The sequence below is a fragment of the Penaeus monodon genome, chromosome 8 (assembly GCF_015228065.2).
Source record: "Penaeus monodon isolate SGIC_2016 chromosome 8, NSTDA_Pmon_1, whole genome shotgun sequence".
In the NCBI taxonomy this organism is placed as follows: domain Eukaryota; kingdom Metazoa; phylum Arthropoda; class Malacostraca; order Decapoda; family Penaeidae; genus Penaeus; species Penaeus monodon.
In genome coordinates this window covers 9,449,534-9,465,479 of record NC_051393.1, presented here as the reverse complement: position 1 = coordinate 9,465,479, position 15,946 = coordinate 9,449,534, and the positions used below count along the sequence as shown (strand labels likewise).

The following is a 15,946-nucleotide window of genomic DNA, read 5'->3' as shown; positions in this document are numbered from 1 at the left end:
CATAGAGAATGGTGCCATGGACAATCGCCCGTCGTGATTTAATTCGCCTTTCATGCACCCAATGACCTTCAGCTTCCACTTAGGGCTCCACTGTAGCTTATATGACAAAATCTCAAAGAAGTCTCGATGACATGACATCGTGTAAATCGGGGGAAAATAAACAATTTCATCGGGAGAACTTTGTTACAAACTTGCATTACTGAATAAGTAAATTGGAATCACAGCATATTCTCCCATTCACGTGATTTCGTTTCAGGAAGTATCCACGCGTGCAGCAAAGCCGGGAAAACTCGAGCCCTGGACTGTATACAATGCTATTTACCAAATGCAGAATCGAACACGACTGACAGGAAAATCGTGCTGCCCAATACCAAGTCAGTCTTAGAGTGTACCTTTATCACGAAACGGATATCGTGCCCTAAACCATATACCTAAGAACACATTTTTTATGCAATCACACGTTTTATTGAACCACGACGCCAGAACCTTTCCGTGGTACGAGTGAAGTAGAAGCAGAGTACACAATGGGAAAGTTCTGTAGATTGACGCGGACCGACGAGAGAAATGAATTCGCCGAGATACAGTACACATTACTGCCATCACCATGCCTCCCCAACGTTGCCATTCGCCACCGCCGTGAAATAGGTTTGTCGCATGGCACTTCCCAAGTCGAGCTCCACGATCACCTTTGCTCCGCCCCCTCTCCCGTCCATCCGCCCCCAAGTGTTTTCCTTGTCTGGTTCCTGCTCCTTTGGCGTCAAAGGGGGCATTTCCTTAAAAGAAATCCATATTCTTTTTCACTCCTTCACCCCTAATCTCTCTCCCCCTCTCCCTCTCCCTCTCCCTCACCTCTCGCGCGAGCCAGAGTACACAGTCGTCTCACAGCGCGCATTCCCGGAGGCACTTGAACTGACTTTTGTATCTCGTATCGGCCACGAGACGCCCGCTAATCACCCGCTTGTTGACTCTCCGCTCAAGCTGGATGACTGAGAATAGAACGCCCTCCACTCAGAGGCTGCCCCGCGACCCCCTCCCCGACTCCCTGAAGTGAGCCGAATAAAAATAGCAGGAGTTACTTCTCCACCCTTAGTACCTATATCAACCCTCCCGTTTATTTGCTCTTCTTCCCTTTCCCCCTTCCCCCCCACCCCCCCACGGACAGAAACGGGTAAGGGGAGGGGGGAGGGATTTTATGAACAGTAAAGGGAGGAGGAGGAGGAGGAGGAGGAGGAGGAGGAGGAGGAGGAGGAGGAGGAGGAGGAGGAGGAGGAGGAGGAGGAGGAGGAGGAGGAGGAGGAGGAGGAGGAGGAGGAGGAGGAGAGGGATTACAAGTCATTGCTAAGGTCACGTATATCACCCACCGGTCATTTCACTGGCGTCCGACGCCCTTGCTTTGCATCTGAGAGTCGCTGCCAGTGACGTGAGGAACCGGTCTAGACAGGCAAGGGATTCCTGCCTCTCTCTCTCCCTCTCCCTCTCCCCTTCTTCTCCTACTTCTCCTTCTCCTTCTCCTCCTTCTCCTTCTCCTCCTTCGCCTTCTTCTCCCTCTCCCTCTCCCTCTCCCTTAGCCCTTTTACCTTTCTTACCCTGCCAACGCCGCTGCCCCCAGACCTATTTTACCAACCCTGTGATTACCGGACCATCTCCCTTGTTCCATCTGACCACATTCCCCTCGTAATCACGAAGACTGCAGGCGCTGTATCTGCCGTCGGGAGAGGGGGGGGGGGCGGCGGCAGCAGAGGTGTTGTTATCACACCCTCGCCCCACCCCCCTCGCCCCACCCCGCCCACATTCCTGCCCCTCTCTCGCCTCGTCATTCCTGCGACAGCAACACATCACTGGCGACAAGTGGTCTGCATCCCACTTTCTCTCCCCGCGGAACTACTCTGAAAATATCTGGAGGCGATACTTGCAAAGGACTCACTCCCACCCCCACCCTCCCCCACCGGCCCCTAACGCGCCAACATCAGGGTGAAAACATCATTGCGTGGCCACCCATAACGTGACCATCTCGGGGTCCTTACTGCTTCTGCCGCTGCTGCATCATGGCCAGACCACCAACACCAAGCACCGGTTGCATCACCATCGCCATTGCAGCACTCGTATGAGCTGTTCTTGTCAGCTGTGTGGCCAAGCGTCGGAAACTAAATGAGTGTGTGTGTGTGTGTGTGTGTGTGTGTGTGTGTGTGTGTGTGTGTGTGTGTGCGTGTGCGTGTGCGTGTGCGTGTGCGTGTGCGTGTGCGTGTGCGTGTGCGTGTGCGTGTGCGTGTGCGTGTGCGTGCGCGTTCGTGTGCGTGTGTTTTGTTGTTGGTTCTTACAACACCAACAGTAACAACGACGATTTTCTCCCCCTTTCAGAAAGCATCACACCCCTCTCCTCGTCCCCGCGCTTCCCAGTCAGCGGCCAACAGCCTTGCCGTCCGAGAACCGGAGTTACCGAAGCGGCATCTCCCTCGTATGAAGAAGTAGCAAGAGAGCCGGGTGGTGGTGGTGGTGCCCCCGGGGTCGGCAGGGTAGACGGGGCACCTGCGGGATGACTCTTTGACCAACAATGTCCGGTCATCATCATCTCCCCCCGTGCCCCCGCCGCCCACGGGACGCCCACCCCTCCTCAGCCGGCTGCTCCAACATAACCCTTAATAACAAGGGCGATACTGGTTTCGATGATGGCCACAATAACATTAAATAGAATGATAATAGTGGTGACAATTATAACAAACAAGAAAAAGAAGAAGAAGAATAAAATAATAATAAATAATAGAAATAACAAAAACAATAATGATAATAACGAACTAAAACACGAACGAATACCCAAAACACATCAACTCGATGACAATACAAGAAAGCGTAAAAATAAAACGAAGTATTTGTGATTCCTGCCATCCTGGCTAAACCCACAGAGGTAACAAGTGGCTAAGGCTGAGATTTGCCAGACACAGTAGGCCCTCCTCGCTCTTAATTCCCTCTAATCCCATGATTCAGATTTTCCCTGCGAGGGAGAAGGGGGAGGGGGAGAAGGATGAATGGAGGGAGGGAGAGGGGGAGAGAGAGAGAGAGGGAGGGAGGGAGAGAGAGAGAGAGGGAGGGAGGGAGGGAGAGAGAGAGAGAGAGAGAGAGAGAGAGAGAGAGAGAGAGAGAGAGAGAGAGAGAGAGAGAGAGAGAGAGAGAGAGAGAGAGAGAGAGAGAGAGAGAGAGAAAGGAGAGGAGAGAGGGAAAGAGAAAGAGATATGAGGAGAAAAGATAAAAGTAAGGTGTGAGCTAGAGAGAAAGTGACCAAGTAACATGTAGGTGAAAGACTGAATATAAACGAGGATTGAGGACACATCTACAGTACACACACCACAACGTGTCAAACCTTCGCAAAGGGGCACGGTCTTTCCTCCGTCGCCCCCACCCCCCCCGCTCCCCACGTCACCGCGTCAACATTACAAAAGAAAGGAAATTACGGTTAAAAAAAAACAATAAATATACAAACACAGAAGCAATCAATACGGAAAAACTAATATCCATCGAGGGCGCTTCAAAGAGGAAGAAATATGATGCAGAGGACTGGGTCCCCGGCGAGGTTACTGGGGGAAAAACACTTGAGCATTTCAGCATTCATTTCCCAAACGCTGGTAATTACTGACAGACGATATTATGGATACAATATAAGAGGGAGGAGGAGGAAGGGAACGAGGGATTGGCAGAGGGAGAGGATTGCTAACTTGCACACACACACACACACACACACACACACACACACACACACACACACACACACACACACACACACACACACACACACACACACACACACACACACACACACACACACACACACACATATATATATACATAACCTACAAAATATGAAGGATAAAGGTGAGGCAAGCTGGGGTGGGGAGGGCCCCCACCACCCAGCAAACCGGTTAGTCCTGTGTAAGCATCTGGGGGAAGGGGGGAGGCGATATGAGATGTCTGTCTTTGTTTACTTTTATCCTCATCCTGCTCTCTGTCCCTAAAACCCGGCGCTTCGAAAATACAGCTTCATAACCGCACTTTCGGGGGTACATGGGGGAGAGTGGGAGGAGGAAAGGAAGGAAGGTCGGACACACACACACGCGCGCGCGCGCGCAAGCCACAACAATCCCCTTTCAAAGTCCCTCCCAACTTTTGTGCGGCGACAGAAAAATGAATCCTCCGAGACATTAAATAATTTTCTCCGGTGAACAAACCTGCTTCGTTTGCATTCCTGGCTTGACCCCACTCGCTTTCTTCATGCTTTGAGAGAAGGGGGGAGGGGAGAGGGAGGGGAGGGGGAGAGAGTGGAGAGAGAAAGGAAGAGAGGGAGAAATCGAGGGGGAAGGAAAACGAAAAGGAAGTGGAAAGAGGAGAAGATGGAAAAGGAGAAGAAGAAGAAGAAGAAGAAGAAGAAGAAGAGAGAGAGAGAGAGAGAGAGAGAGAGAGAGAGAGAGAGAGAGAGAGAGAAAGGGGAAAGGAGATCGAGAGAAAGGCGGCCACTATATGCATGGACAAATCACACAAAGTCTTTATCTTCCCAAGATCACTTCGCACTCACGGACCTCCGATATCTCTCTCGCTCATCACCATAATCGGTTCCACGATCGTGATTCAGCCGATTCCTTGTTCTCACCCAAAAATGCAAGAAAATTTCCCCGCCCCGTTTTCTCTGTTGCCGACGATGACCCAGCACGCACTGCATGGTTCCACGCGACAACGCTTGCTCTGCGCTGCCCGAGCCTTGACACACGAACCCCGACTTGGTGTGGCGTCTCCGGTGGTCACCCGCATAGGCCACCCACAAACACCCGCTCACCCCACACCCGCAGGTCACAGACTGCATGCCACTCGCCAGCACGTGTGTGCGCATAATCCTGCAGAAAGCAGCGTCGCTATCAGGATTAAATCAATTCATCACACGGAGCTCCCTAAAGCACATCACGTCCGTGTCTGGGCGCTCATCCCGGCCAGCCGGAGGAGCTCACACCCGCACCGTCCTCACCTTCGCAGCCCCTTGGCCCGACGTCCGACCAGCCTTCTGCCTCGACCTCTCAGACATCACAGGAATCGAAGTTTATCCGAGGCAGTTTAAAGTGGTCGCGCCGTTCCCCTTTCCCTCCCCTTTCCTTGTCGACCCTCCCTTCGGCCTCCCTCCTCCTGCTCCCTCCTCTCCGGAACAAGTCTTGAGGACAGTTGTTGGCCATCAATCATCGCCTCCGGCCACTCGTGGAAAGAAGCCTATTATCGGCTGCGATCCGACCACTCGGGAATCATAATCGCGCGCTCAGCACTCGCCGCCTCAAAAAAATGAAAATGGGTAAAATACACAAAACCCTCGAGAGGGAGTTACATGGGAAAGTGAGTGGACGGACAAGAGGAAAGGGCGGCCGGGAGGTGCTCCACACAGCTGTCCCCAAAGCCTCCTCGAAGCCGAGTGGAGGTGGAAGTGTGACCCTTCGTGCTCGGCCCAGGACACCCCGGCATTGCCTCTCTCACGCAAGCCGAATATGAGCCTGGACTTAACGGAACGGAACGGAAACCAACCGGAATTAACGGTGGCAGGATAACCTTGGCAGTGAGATTAGCATCCCCAAGAAGTCCTCAGTGAATCACCAAGGACCAGGACAGGCGTCTCAGCGCGGCCCTGCATGACCAAGTACGGACACAGGACCACGTTGCACAGTTTCGACGCGGAATGTCGGGTGGACGGCACGCCCCGGCCCTACAGCACCACAGCAAGCCTTACAAAGGCACTTCTTGAACGGCTTTTTCATAAGAGCTCACGCAGAGTCTGGTTACACGGTAAACAGTCCCTCGAGGTCCGTTGACTCGGCCTCAAGAATGTTCCTCTATGTATTTGGCCGAATCTCCAATCCCGCAAGTGAATGTAAATTTTTCTCTCTCGCGTTATACCATCTCTATAAATAAACATATGGTAAGATCACCTTTTCTCTCTGAATGGAGAGTTCTTCTTCCCCCGACGCTCAATTCATCAACTCGCCACCTCAACAAATCATATTCATCTACTACATTGATTCACCAAAACTTCATATCACCGACTGACCGCCGAATAGAAGAGATTAATTACCGAGGATCTGTACCCACGAATGAAGGGTCACGGGGGAGGGGGGAGGGGAATCCTCTGTTAAGATGGGCAGAATAAAGGATACGTAAAGGTGAGCAGACGAGCCGGGACAAAGTTGGTAGGCGAATCGTCACCGTCCGTCGTGTGATGCGCGAGAACGATCGTCACACGACAGATGTTTTGCGCTAGAGCTAATCCGTCCCTTTAACATTATTGTAGTAATAATAATAAAGAACACAAGTGCTGTAGCTACTCCCAGTTCTAACGCTTAAGATTAATTGATGCCAATTCAACCAGTCGCGCCCGCATACCCTCGCACGAGTCCATGTGAGGAAGAAGTATGTTGTCTGACCGAGTGTGCTAAGAGTGTAGCTTGAGTCGGCGCTTCTTCACTCGCGGCAGAACGGGTACCGAGTCGTTTCGGGCGGGTTGTGCAGAGGCGCGGGCGGCCTACGACGTGTGGGCAGCGTTGCTATGTTAAGCAGCTTTGGAAGGTAGGCGGCCAGGTGGGCAGGTCGCCTGGGAATTATGCCTCGCAATATAAAGAGAAAGACTGCGAGGGAGAGACGCTGTTTTAGTGTTCTCCGTCACCGCACGTCTCGTAACTTAACGTCCCAGCACCGCCCGCTAACCGCAGCTGCCGCCCAACGCCGGCTGATAATTACAGCAGCGCTATTCCGTAAACGCGCGCGGGGAAATCACATGCCAGTAATTACTGACCAATATTGTCTAGGGGTTGTATATGTTCCTAAAAACATTAATGCCACCGTTGCCGCCCGGCGGCGTGCGTTACATTCCTCGATATCCCAACCACACTCTCCGCCCGCACGGAACATCTGCCGCCTCGCTTAATATCGTTCCGGCACAATATCAGATTCTGGCCACGTTCCGCTGGACCCTCCATTGCTCTCGGGGCATAAAAATATTATAAAAATCAACGATATGATTATTCGTCCCTTTTATAAATGTCAGGGTTTTATCGACCGTCATTGGGTGCACAATATAAACATATCCGTCAGCGTCCCTGCTGACACTGGGCCGGTAAGGACTCCGCGCCGCGCCCCCTTCCTTCTCTCCTCTCCCTCCCGCTGTCCTCATCCCCGGCCTCCCCCTCCCGTGCCCTCCCCTCCCGTGGGCACTACCTGGTTGCCCTCACGCTTTGAATCACCTTATTCCATTCACAGATTATTTTGCTGGGCGTAAAAATGCGCCCCGAATGCTGCGACACTGGGAGGGGGAGACAGAGGAGGGACGGGATGGGGAGACAGAAAAGGGGAGGGAGGGGAGGAAGGAAGGAGGAAAGGAGGGGGGTATCCTCACACCATCCGTCATTCCTACATTACCTATTCAAAGGATATGTCCTGGGGCCGCGGGGAGGAGGGGGGGGGGGGTAGAAGCGGGGAGGAAGAGGAAAAGAACGAGAAGGAGACGGAGACGGCCGGAGAGAGAAAGAGGAAGAGAGAAGGGGGAAAGGGGGTTGGCCAAGGCTGGGTGTACCCTACCACCCCTCTCCTCTCCCCCCAGCGATAGGGAGGCCGTCAGTGCTTTATAAGAAAGAAATGAAAAAAAGAGAGAAACATAATGACTCGTATGATTTATGAGTAAATGAATCTGAATAGGAGTATGAAAATGCTCTTGCCGGCCCGAGCTTTTTATGGGTCCTTTGTGCCGGTGGAATTCCGGCATCTCTTCATAACTATTTTCATTTTCCATCTACACGGGCTGTCGAATTCTATTAAAATTCAGACATCGCTGATGAACAAGGACTTAAGTGAAAACAAGGAATAATCTCTAAACTATTCGTGAGCTAACGAAGTCAGGAAGTCAGTGAGGTATTCGCCATTCACCCGTTACTTCACATAACCCTTTTGAACAGTAGCCATTAGTGTTAATCGTAATCTAACCATAAACATTATAACCATACGACTTTTACGATCATCAAACCTACACCCTCGGGCTTCCGTTCACTCCCCCGTCGTGCACTCCATTTCCCTTAACTCCTCTCCGTAAAGAAATAACACAAGCTGGCATAACCCTTAATTTGGTGTACGCCCTGTGTCATGCAAATCCCAGCCCCCGAAAGTGAGTGTAGGACCCCCGCCAAGTCCGGACCAGAACCAGGTTAACGAGCATTCTCATTCAAATAATGTTTTATCGTCGTTTTGGTAATTGTTTGGAAACATTAGCATATGAGAGAAGTGGGCAAGCAGTTGGCGTTGATGTCGCCGAGGCAACAATGTCTGCCAGCCTCTGCCAGGACCTCAACCCTTGCCGGGCGCCCTGTCCCTTTCGAGGCCTATGGCGAGTTGATGGTGCTATTGTACTTTCAGTCTTTGCAAGTCTTTTTCTAAATGGGTAAATCAGTTTCTCTTTTGTGACTTCTGATATCCGGAGAAACGTAAGCAAACCAAGTAAATTCAAATACGAGTTGTTTTAGAAAGGGAATTCTCTAAAATGTCATTAAAAAAAAAAGGCATGACTTAAAGGTCGTTAATAAGTTTTGGCGTGTTACCAATCACTCGCCAGATTACCAGTACGTTACCGCCGACGTCAGAGTTACCCTTGATATCCAAATGAGTTTTTAATGAGGTTGTCAAAGCCGCCGTTGCCTCCCCTTGCCCCTGGTCCAGAATGACGTATGGACCAAGGCCGGGGAAGCCTCTATCTTAGAGATGACGACCACTAACGACCCAAGTTAATACTCAATGCTGACTCTGTTCTCATCTGCCCCCCCCCCCCCTTCCACACACCCCAACGCCCATCTATGTTCCAGTAACGACCGCATTAACTACAGAATTATTCACCCGCGCTTCATCTGTGACAATAACCAATCCCGCCCATGCCCTCTCCCCTCCCCCCTCTCCCCTCTCCCCTCTCCTCTCTCCTCTCTCCCCTCTCCTCTCTCCCTCACATCCCTGCGTTGTAATGATCGGCAGAAAACCCCCTTGACGTTTAATTGGTCACGTGATAACCTGTGGCTAATCCTTAATTGGACGTAATTTAAAAAGAGGACGTTAGAGCCACAAAATTCAGCCGCCACGCATTAAAACCCTCCGCCTTAATTAAGCCTCGCTAAACCCACGAAATATCCACTCTTCTTAAAAACTGTACAGGAATATTGGTTCTGAAAAAAGGAAGAGTTAACGAACGAACGGGAAAGGAAAAGAGGAAGGAGAGACGAAAGGGGACGCGGTAGTTTCTGGAATCGCAGCTGGTTCAGCCGACTCACACATAAGGCTGGGATGCAAAGAAAGGAGGAGGAGGAGGAGGAGGAGGAGGAGGAGGAGGAAGAGGAAGAGGAAGAGGAAGAGGAAGAGGAAGAGGAAGAGGAAGAGGAAGAGGAAGAGGAAGAGGAAGAGGAAGAGGAAGAAGAAGAAGAAGAAGAGGAGGAGGAGCAGCAGGAGCATAAGGCGCAGCAGGAAGAAAAGGGTGGTGGTGGTGGTTATTGGTGGTGATTCTTGGTGGTGGATGGAGACGACGATGAAGATATAAAGACAAGGAAGAAGATTAATATGATGTTGATGATAATGGTTGCGATGACGATGACGAAAATCAAGGGGAAAAAAGGACGAAAGACCTAAAGGAAGGGAAGAAAGCGCCGAACACAGTCCCCTAACTGTCATAGTCATAGCACGCCCCCACGCCCCCCTCCCCTGCCGCGCCAGCAGTATCCCGGCGACGATCATCCGGGCCGCCCGCCCCCGCCCCCCGCTGTTCCACACAGGGCAGGGGATCGCAAAAACCAAGTAGGCCTCCGAGGGCCATCGACCCCCTGCACACTTCATTACGCCTAAAATCCCCTTATATGCAAATTCTGGCTTATGAGGAGCGGAGGAAGAGAGAGAGAGGCGGGCCGGGACACCGCCTCCGACTCTGTTCCTGTCTGGTCGGGCCGCCCTTCCCTCTCCTCCCCTTCCACTCCCCTTCTTTCTCTACGCTGCTTCTACTCGTTCTCGTTGAGGAGGAAAGGAAACGGATAAAAGAGAGGGAAATGTGAAAGGAATGCCCATAAAAAAGAAATCAGCAAGCAAGCACAATCACAAATCGCTACATCGTTTACAAGTGAGGTGCGCCAACTAGGCGGACAAAAGGAATCAACCAAGACCCTTAAAAAATCACACCCATAACTCGCATTCCGTCAGCCATTACGGCTCTCCTCGTCCCTTCCGCTCCGCCGGACGCTCCCAACGGCGCCTCCAGCAGCGTCTAGCCTCCCCTGGCCCAGGTCCCCACTCCCCCTCGCTTACCCCATACCTCCCACCTCGATCTCAAAAGCAGTGTGGGTGAATGGCAAGCACGTCAAAAGGCAAAACGGAGCCCCCCCATAACTTCACTTTCCCTTCAGAGATAATGTTGTAAAGTATTTGTCGTCCATTACCCAAGGGGCGTAATGGGCGGCCATTAGCGGCCACCGCGCCTACATGCCATCTGCACGAAGGCTGGCAGCTCCTGTGAGCAATGAAGTTATGACGGCCAAGTGTACACCGCAAATATTGTTATGAGCATCGTAACTTACTTCTGCCTGACCAGCCCCCGCGCCCGTCGCAAGCAATCGTCACTCTTAATGAGGGATGCGCGAGGAGCCATAATGGCCCGCGCTAGGCCTACGTGGGGTGTGGGTCCGCCCGGCGCCGCTCTCAGGGGAGGTTCCCGCCGCCCCGGCAATCCTTCAGTGGCCGCGGAATTAATAGCCGGCCGAACGCATTTTTTAGCAAGCAGCATCTGGTGCGCATTGACCGCTGTCGTGACCGCAAACACATCAAAACGTCGGTTGTGTGAAACGTTTATGAATATCATCTCACTGGATGAACCGTTGGTATGGGACTGGTATCGAGGTGATGTGTGGTGTGGTTTTGCGGTGGTGTCTGTGTTCCAATCCATGATAAAAAGTTAATAATGCAAACCCATTCCTTGCAATTAATTAAATACCTTTCCATGGGTTGCAATTTCATTCCTGTTTTAATATTCTTCACTGATCTAAAAATGGTTAATGTATATATCTCACTATATTATCACATTTCAAATTTCAAATATTTCCGTAAAATTTCAATTTCCTTTTTGAAGTTTCATTAACTAAACATTTAGATATTTGTGTTCAAATATTATAATATATTTAATAAGTCAGTTGAAAAGTACGTCGACCTTGAATTTAGCAACATCCAAATTTCTCATTGACAGTATTCCGAAATAACCTCCAGGTCTACCGCGCGTAGCATATGGTTTAGATGTGCAGGGCCTCCGTGCCACGGCAGCCCTTCCATTGTGCTTCTCCGCAGCGCAAAAGCCGCAGCGACAAAGGCCGGGCTGTGCAAGCCATCGAACTCTCCGCCTGCGTCGACCGCAAAGTTTCGCGCATCACCAGCGTGGCCATTCTGGGCGGCGTGTCCAACGTGTATGCCGGAGGTTACAATACGGCCAGGTGACTGCCATTGCCATTCCCAGCGCCTTCAACATACCGCGCCTTCGCAACGTCTACCCGCTTACGCAATGTGACGGAGGCCTGCGATTACACGGCAATGGGTAATGTATGGAAGTAACAGGCTGAACATGGGTACATACTGTATACCGATAATGGTGCGTGTAACTGGGATTGTCATTCTGAAAAATACGGTCACAATTTCAGTGTTAATGAATGAAGAAGTGAAACAAGGAGGTTGGTGAGCTGATAAACCCCAAAGGAAAGGCTCAAGTACGGGCCGGGTACTTGGCACATCGGCCGCGTGACACACCGCGGTTCCTTCCCTCGCCGGACCGGTAATGGTCGAATCACGACCCGCTCGAGGAAAGGCTCCAGAAACCGGGCCTCCCTTTCCTTTCGTTTCCCGGTGCCTCATGGCCTGACCCCGCGTGCCCTCGGTGCCACGTTCGCCCTTCTCTCCATCTTCCCTTCCTGTGGCTCGGGTGCCTCGGGCGCTCTGCGCTTGGGGGGTGAGGGGGTGGCGGGAGGCAGGTGTCGCTGATGGAATGCGAGATCCCGCAGGTGTAGGCGCCGTGCCTGAGGCTGCTTCGGGACTTTCCTCCCCATCCGAAGAAGAATGTCTGGCTCGTCATTGTGCGCCCTGTCATTACTACCCTTTAGCCCCCTGCGAGCTAGCCCTCCCCCCCTCCTCTCCGCACTTTCCACCCTTAGCAGTTCCCGGCGGCTGACTGACTTGCCTGAGTAATTAAAACTACGGTAATACATAATACAGATTAGACAGACAGACACTCACACACTCTTCCAAAAGCGCGAAATAATTCCTATAAATCGATCTAGGTTTTGATCTACGCTCACCCAAAGCGGCTTCGTTTTCCAAAACCCCCCTTCCCTTCCCTTCCCACAACTAGCATGAAAGCCTTTCTGCCTTGGTCTTGGATGGTACGATTTTTTCCCCCGCGCCCAAAAGCAGGCCGACCGAAAGAAGGTGCCAGAACGACAAGGTTCCCCGCCACGTATTCGCACTTAACCCAGAGGACCGCGGGTTTTATAGCCGCTTGTGCCCGCAATGCTTTTCTCCTCCGGCCTCCGCGCCAAAATTCTAAGCGTTTCCGGCGAGGATTTTAGTGCCGCCCATTAAGCGGACAAGTGCGGAACCGTCTCGGGTGTCATCTCGACCGTTGTCTGAAGTGGTCGAGTGTTGACGCCTCGTCCATGGTGTGCGGTCCGCTTCTCCCCCCCCCATCTTGCCTCCCACTACCGCACCTACGCAGCCTCCACCTTTGTTTAGCACTACCTCTTCCTTCTTCAGTGTGCCACCTTGCTATTATCAGCCCTCCTTCCCGTCATAAACCTGGCCTGTCCCTTCCATCCGTCCCCTTACCTGCCGAAACCGCGAGCGCACTCCTTACCTGCTCCTTCGTTCCCGCTCCTGGCCGCTCCAACTCCCTCTTCCAGAATTATCCTACAATATATTAAATTCCTACCAAGCGTAATGCAAGAGACTACTTACGACAGGTAACGGGAGAACCGAGGGAAATCCACTGCATATTTACCTGAGGAGAATAAGAAAAGACATTAGTTACGACTGGGAAGGATGGGCACAAGCAGAAACATTTTACAAACAATACTGCATACCAATGAGTGTAAATATTCAAATTTCGATGAGCGAAAGTACAAACACCCCTGTGAATATTATTCATGTATGGACGAGAAAGCGAGGTAGTAGAGGGGAGGGTAGGGGGAGGCTGAGGAAGGGGAAGAGGAAGAAAAGAAGGGAAGAGGGAGAATAAGAGAGAACGTAGGAGAGAGACGAACAAACGAGGGTCCAACATCAGCAATTCGCTCACGACGACAAAGTTCCGGTGGAGTAACTCGAGGAGAACAAACTTCTACTTAATTAACTAGACAAGATAACCGGGCGACTGCGCAAACGAGGGGGAAGAAAATCCTGGAGAATACGAATCCGGATTTTCACGGAGTACCGTATGACAGAATTACTCTTTATCGAAGTTAAAAGTCGAGGAGAGAAAAAAAAAATCAATAAAAACCACAGAGTTTGTCAGGGGAAGCCGCGACAGGATTTTTTTTTTGTAGCGATCCTGTTCCATATCCTCCACGGTTGTCACCCAGGAACTGCTTCGCCAATAGGCTTACACACACAGCAACGGAGCGCCCCCTATGCAAAAAATATACAAACTGTATACCTGAGGAATAAAACACATTTTCATAAATGTCGCTACAGACACCACGAACATGAAAGATGCTCCCTTCTCCCTCCTCCTTCTCCCCTCCCCTTCCTCCACCTCCCTTATCCCTCCCTCCTCCCTTCCCCCTCTTCTCTCGCCCTCTTCCTTTGACCTTCCCACGTCACCTGTCCATCAAACTTTCGTCACAGATCAACCAAGATTTATGTAGCCGTCAAAATTACACATTGGCTGAGGAAGCACAGTGGGGTGTGCGTGTATGAGGAGGAGCGGGAGGGAGGGAGGGCACATTTCGGCCATAAAACCTAGCACACAGGTCCAAACACATGCCTGCAGGCAAGCACGCACGCTCACGAATGATGGCAACACAAAACAATCAAACAAACAATCAATCACACACACACACACACACACACACACACACACACACACACACACACACACACACACACACACACACACACACACACACACACACACACACACACACACATACACATACACATACACACACACACACACACACACACACACACACACACACACACACACACACACACACACACACAAACATATTTATGGAAGGGGGGGTTTAAGAACCGCAGTAAAAGCAAAAGGACTTAGACGCGGTATCTTTGTTAAATAAATGCAGATGGAAGGCCGAAACAGCCCCCGATCGGAGTCAACAATCGCCAGGTCAAATCCACATGCACACTAAAGCGTTAAATCACACACTACTTCTGAAAGCTGTTTTCCATCATGCTAATACGCCCTGCTCATTTGAATAGGCCTTATCCCGTAACGGAAGCGAACCGCCGGGCGACTCGTGAATGCACACTGCGTGGTCGAAAGCACACGCAAGCATTTCCAAGGGCACAAACATACGCAAAGAAGACTACAGAGAGGCGAAAGGACCCGACTGGCTGCCGGCTCCTCCTCCTCCTCCTCCAGGTGGTTGAACCGAAGGAACCAAACCGAGAAAAATGGCCGAGGAACGTGAGGCATGGCGGTCCCCGATGTGACTTCCTCCTCCGGGCTAATTCTTACGACAGCAATGGATGTCTCCCACCCCCCCATGACCCCCCTTCCCCATCCACGTGACCCGCCTACGATAAGTTTACTGCTTTACCCTCCCCCCACCCCACCCCATGTCTCCTCTTCCATTCCCCTATTTCTTTCCCTCTGCCAATGAATCTGCCAACAGTGACAGTATCTTGCCAATATACAGTACAGAGAGATTAATGTAGCCAGACTGCCGCGCTATGTTATGCATTAAAAGGTCTTTTCGAAAACCCATTTGGACGCACCGCCCTCTTTGCACAATTAATGATGCGGCGGAAAGTGCAGGCGCTGATGGACTGCTGGCCAAGGCCGAAAAATCCCAAATGGACTGGAAAGACCGGGGTGATGTGACGGGAATGAGCTGAACGAATGCTGGCCGACAAAACAATCCGAAGACAAGTGGAACAGACGGCAACGAGATGTTGACTAATAAGAAATACGGTTTACTAACGGTGTGGTGGGCGAGTTGGGTGGAGAGCTTGGACAAGGTGGGTCAAGGAGTGCGCCCGTGGGCGTGGCGAGTGGCCAGGCAGAGGGAAGCAGGCTACTGACGGATGAGGCGCACCTAACGGGCGCCCACGACACGAACTAATGGGTGGACTGCGCCGGTCACGCCCACCCTCTTTCTTAATTACAAAATGAGTTACTCATCACAAACACCACATCGTTTTCCCCAACAATTCCACTGAAAAAGGTTCGGTTCATTGAGTCCCTCGCCGTTCCCGCCTGCTGCGCCCTCTTCGCTCGTGCTTCCATCCTTCGGCAGGGCGGTAGGATAAGCCGAAGATGGATGCCGTCTGTGGCAGCTCTCATTACCCCCCGGGAGGCACGTGTTGACCAGAGGATCAGTCGCTTCAGCGAGATAACGGACACTCCCGACGTGGACAAATGCGCCGCTTGCTGCCCTCCCCCCTCCCCCCGCCACCCTCTGTCTTATCTCGGACACCCCATGCAGAGGCGCTGTCCCTCCCTCTTTCCCTCCACCGTTACATTAACCTACTTATTCTCCGTAAAAAAATGGTACACAGAGCCTCCGAAGATGTTCCCTCACATCCCACATTGACCCTGAGTTCCTTCTCCCTCGCTTCCTTCCTTCTAACGCTGGATCTTTCAGCTGATTCCTCTCACTACTCCTTATTCCTCCTTCCCATCGTAAGTGCCAAATGACCAGTT

The 15,946-nt window shown here is 51.6% G+C and overlaps 1 protein-coding gene across 3 annotated transcripts in view; it reads right to left on the bottom strand.

Annotated features, from left to right (window-relative positions):
* The window catches only part of LOC119576131 (FERM domain-containing protein 4A-like), a 56,471-nt gene that overhangs the window by 23,784 nt on the left and 16,741 nt on the right, over positions 1-15,946 (bottom strand). Inside the window, exon 1 of one of the 3 annotated variants that reach the window (XM_037923697.1) lies at positions 13,018-13,040. The exons of the other annotated variants lie outside the window; for them this stretch is intronic. The gene's annotated coding sequence lies outside the window, so the exon portion shown is untranslated. Of the gene's footprint in view, positions 1-13,017; positions 13,041-15,946 lie in introns of those variants that run through there. 3 annotated transcript variants of the gene reach the window in all.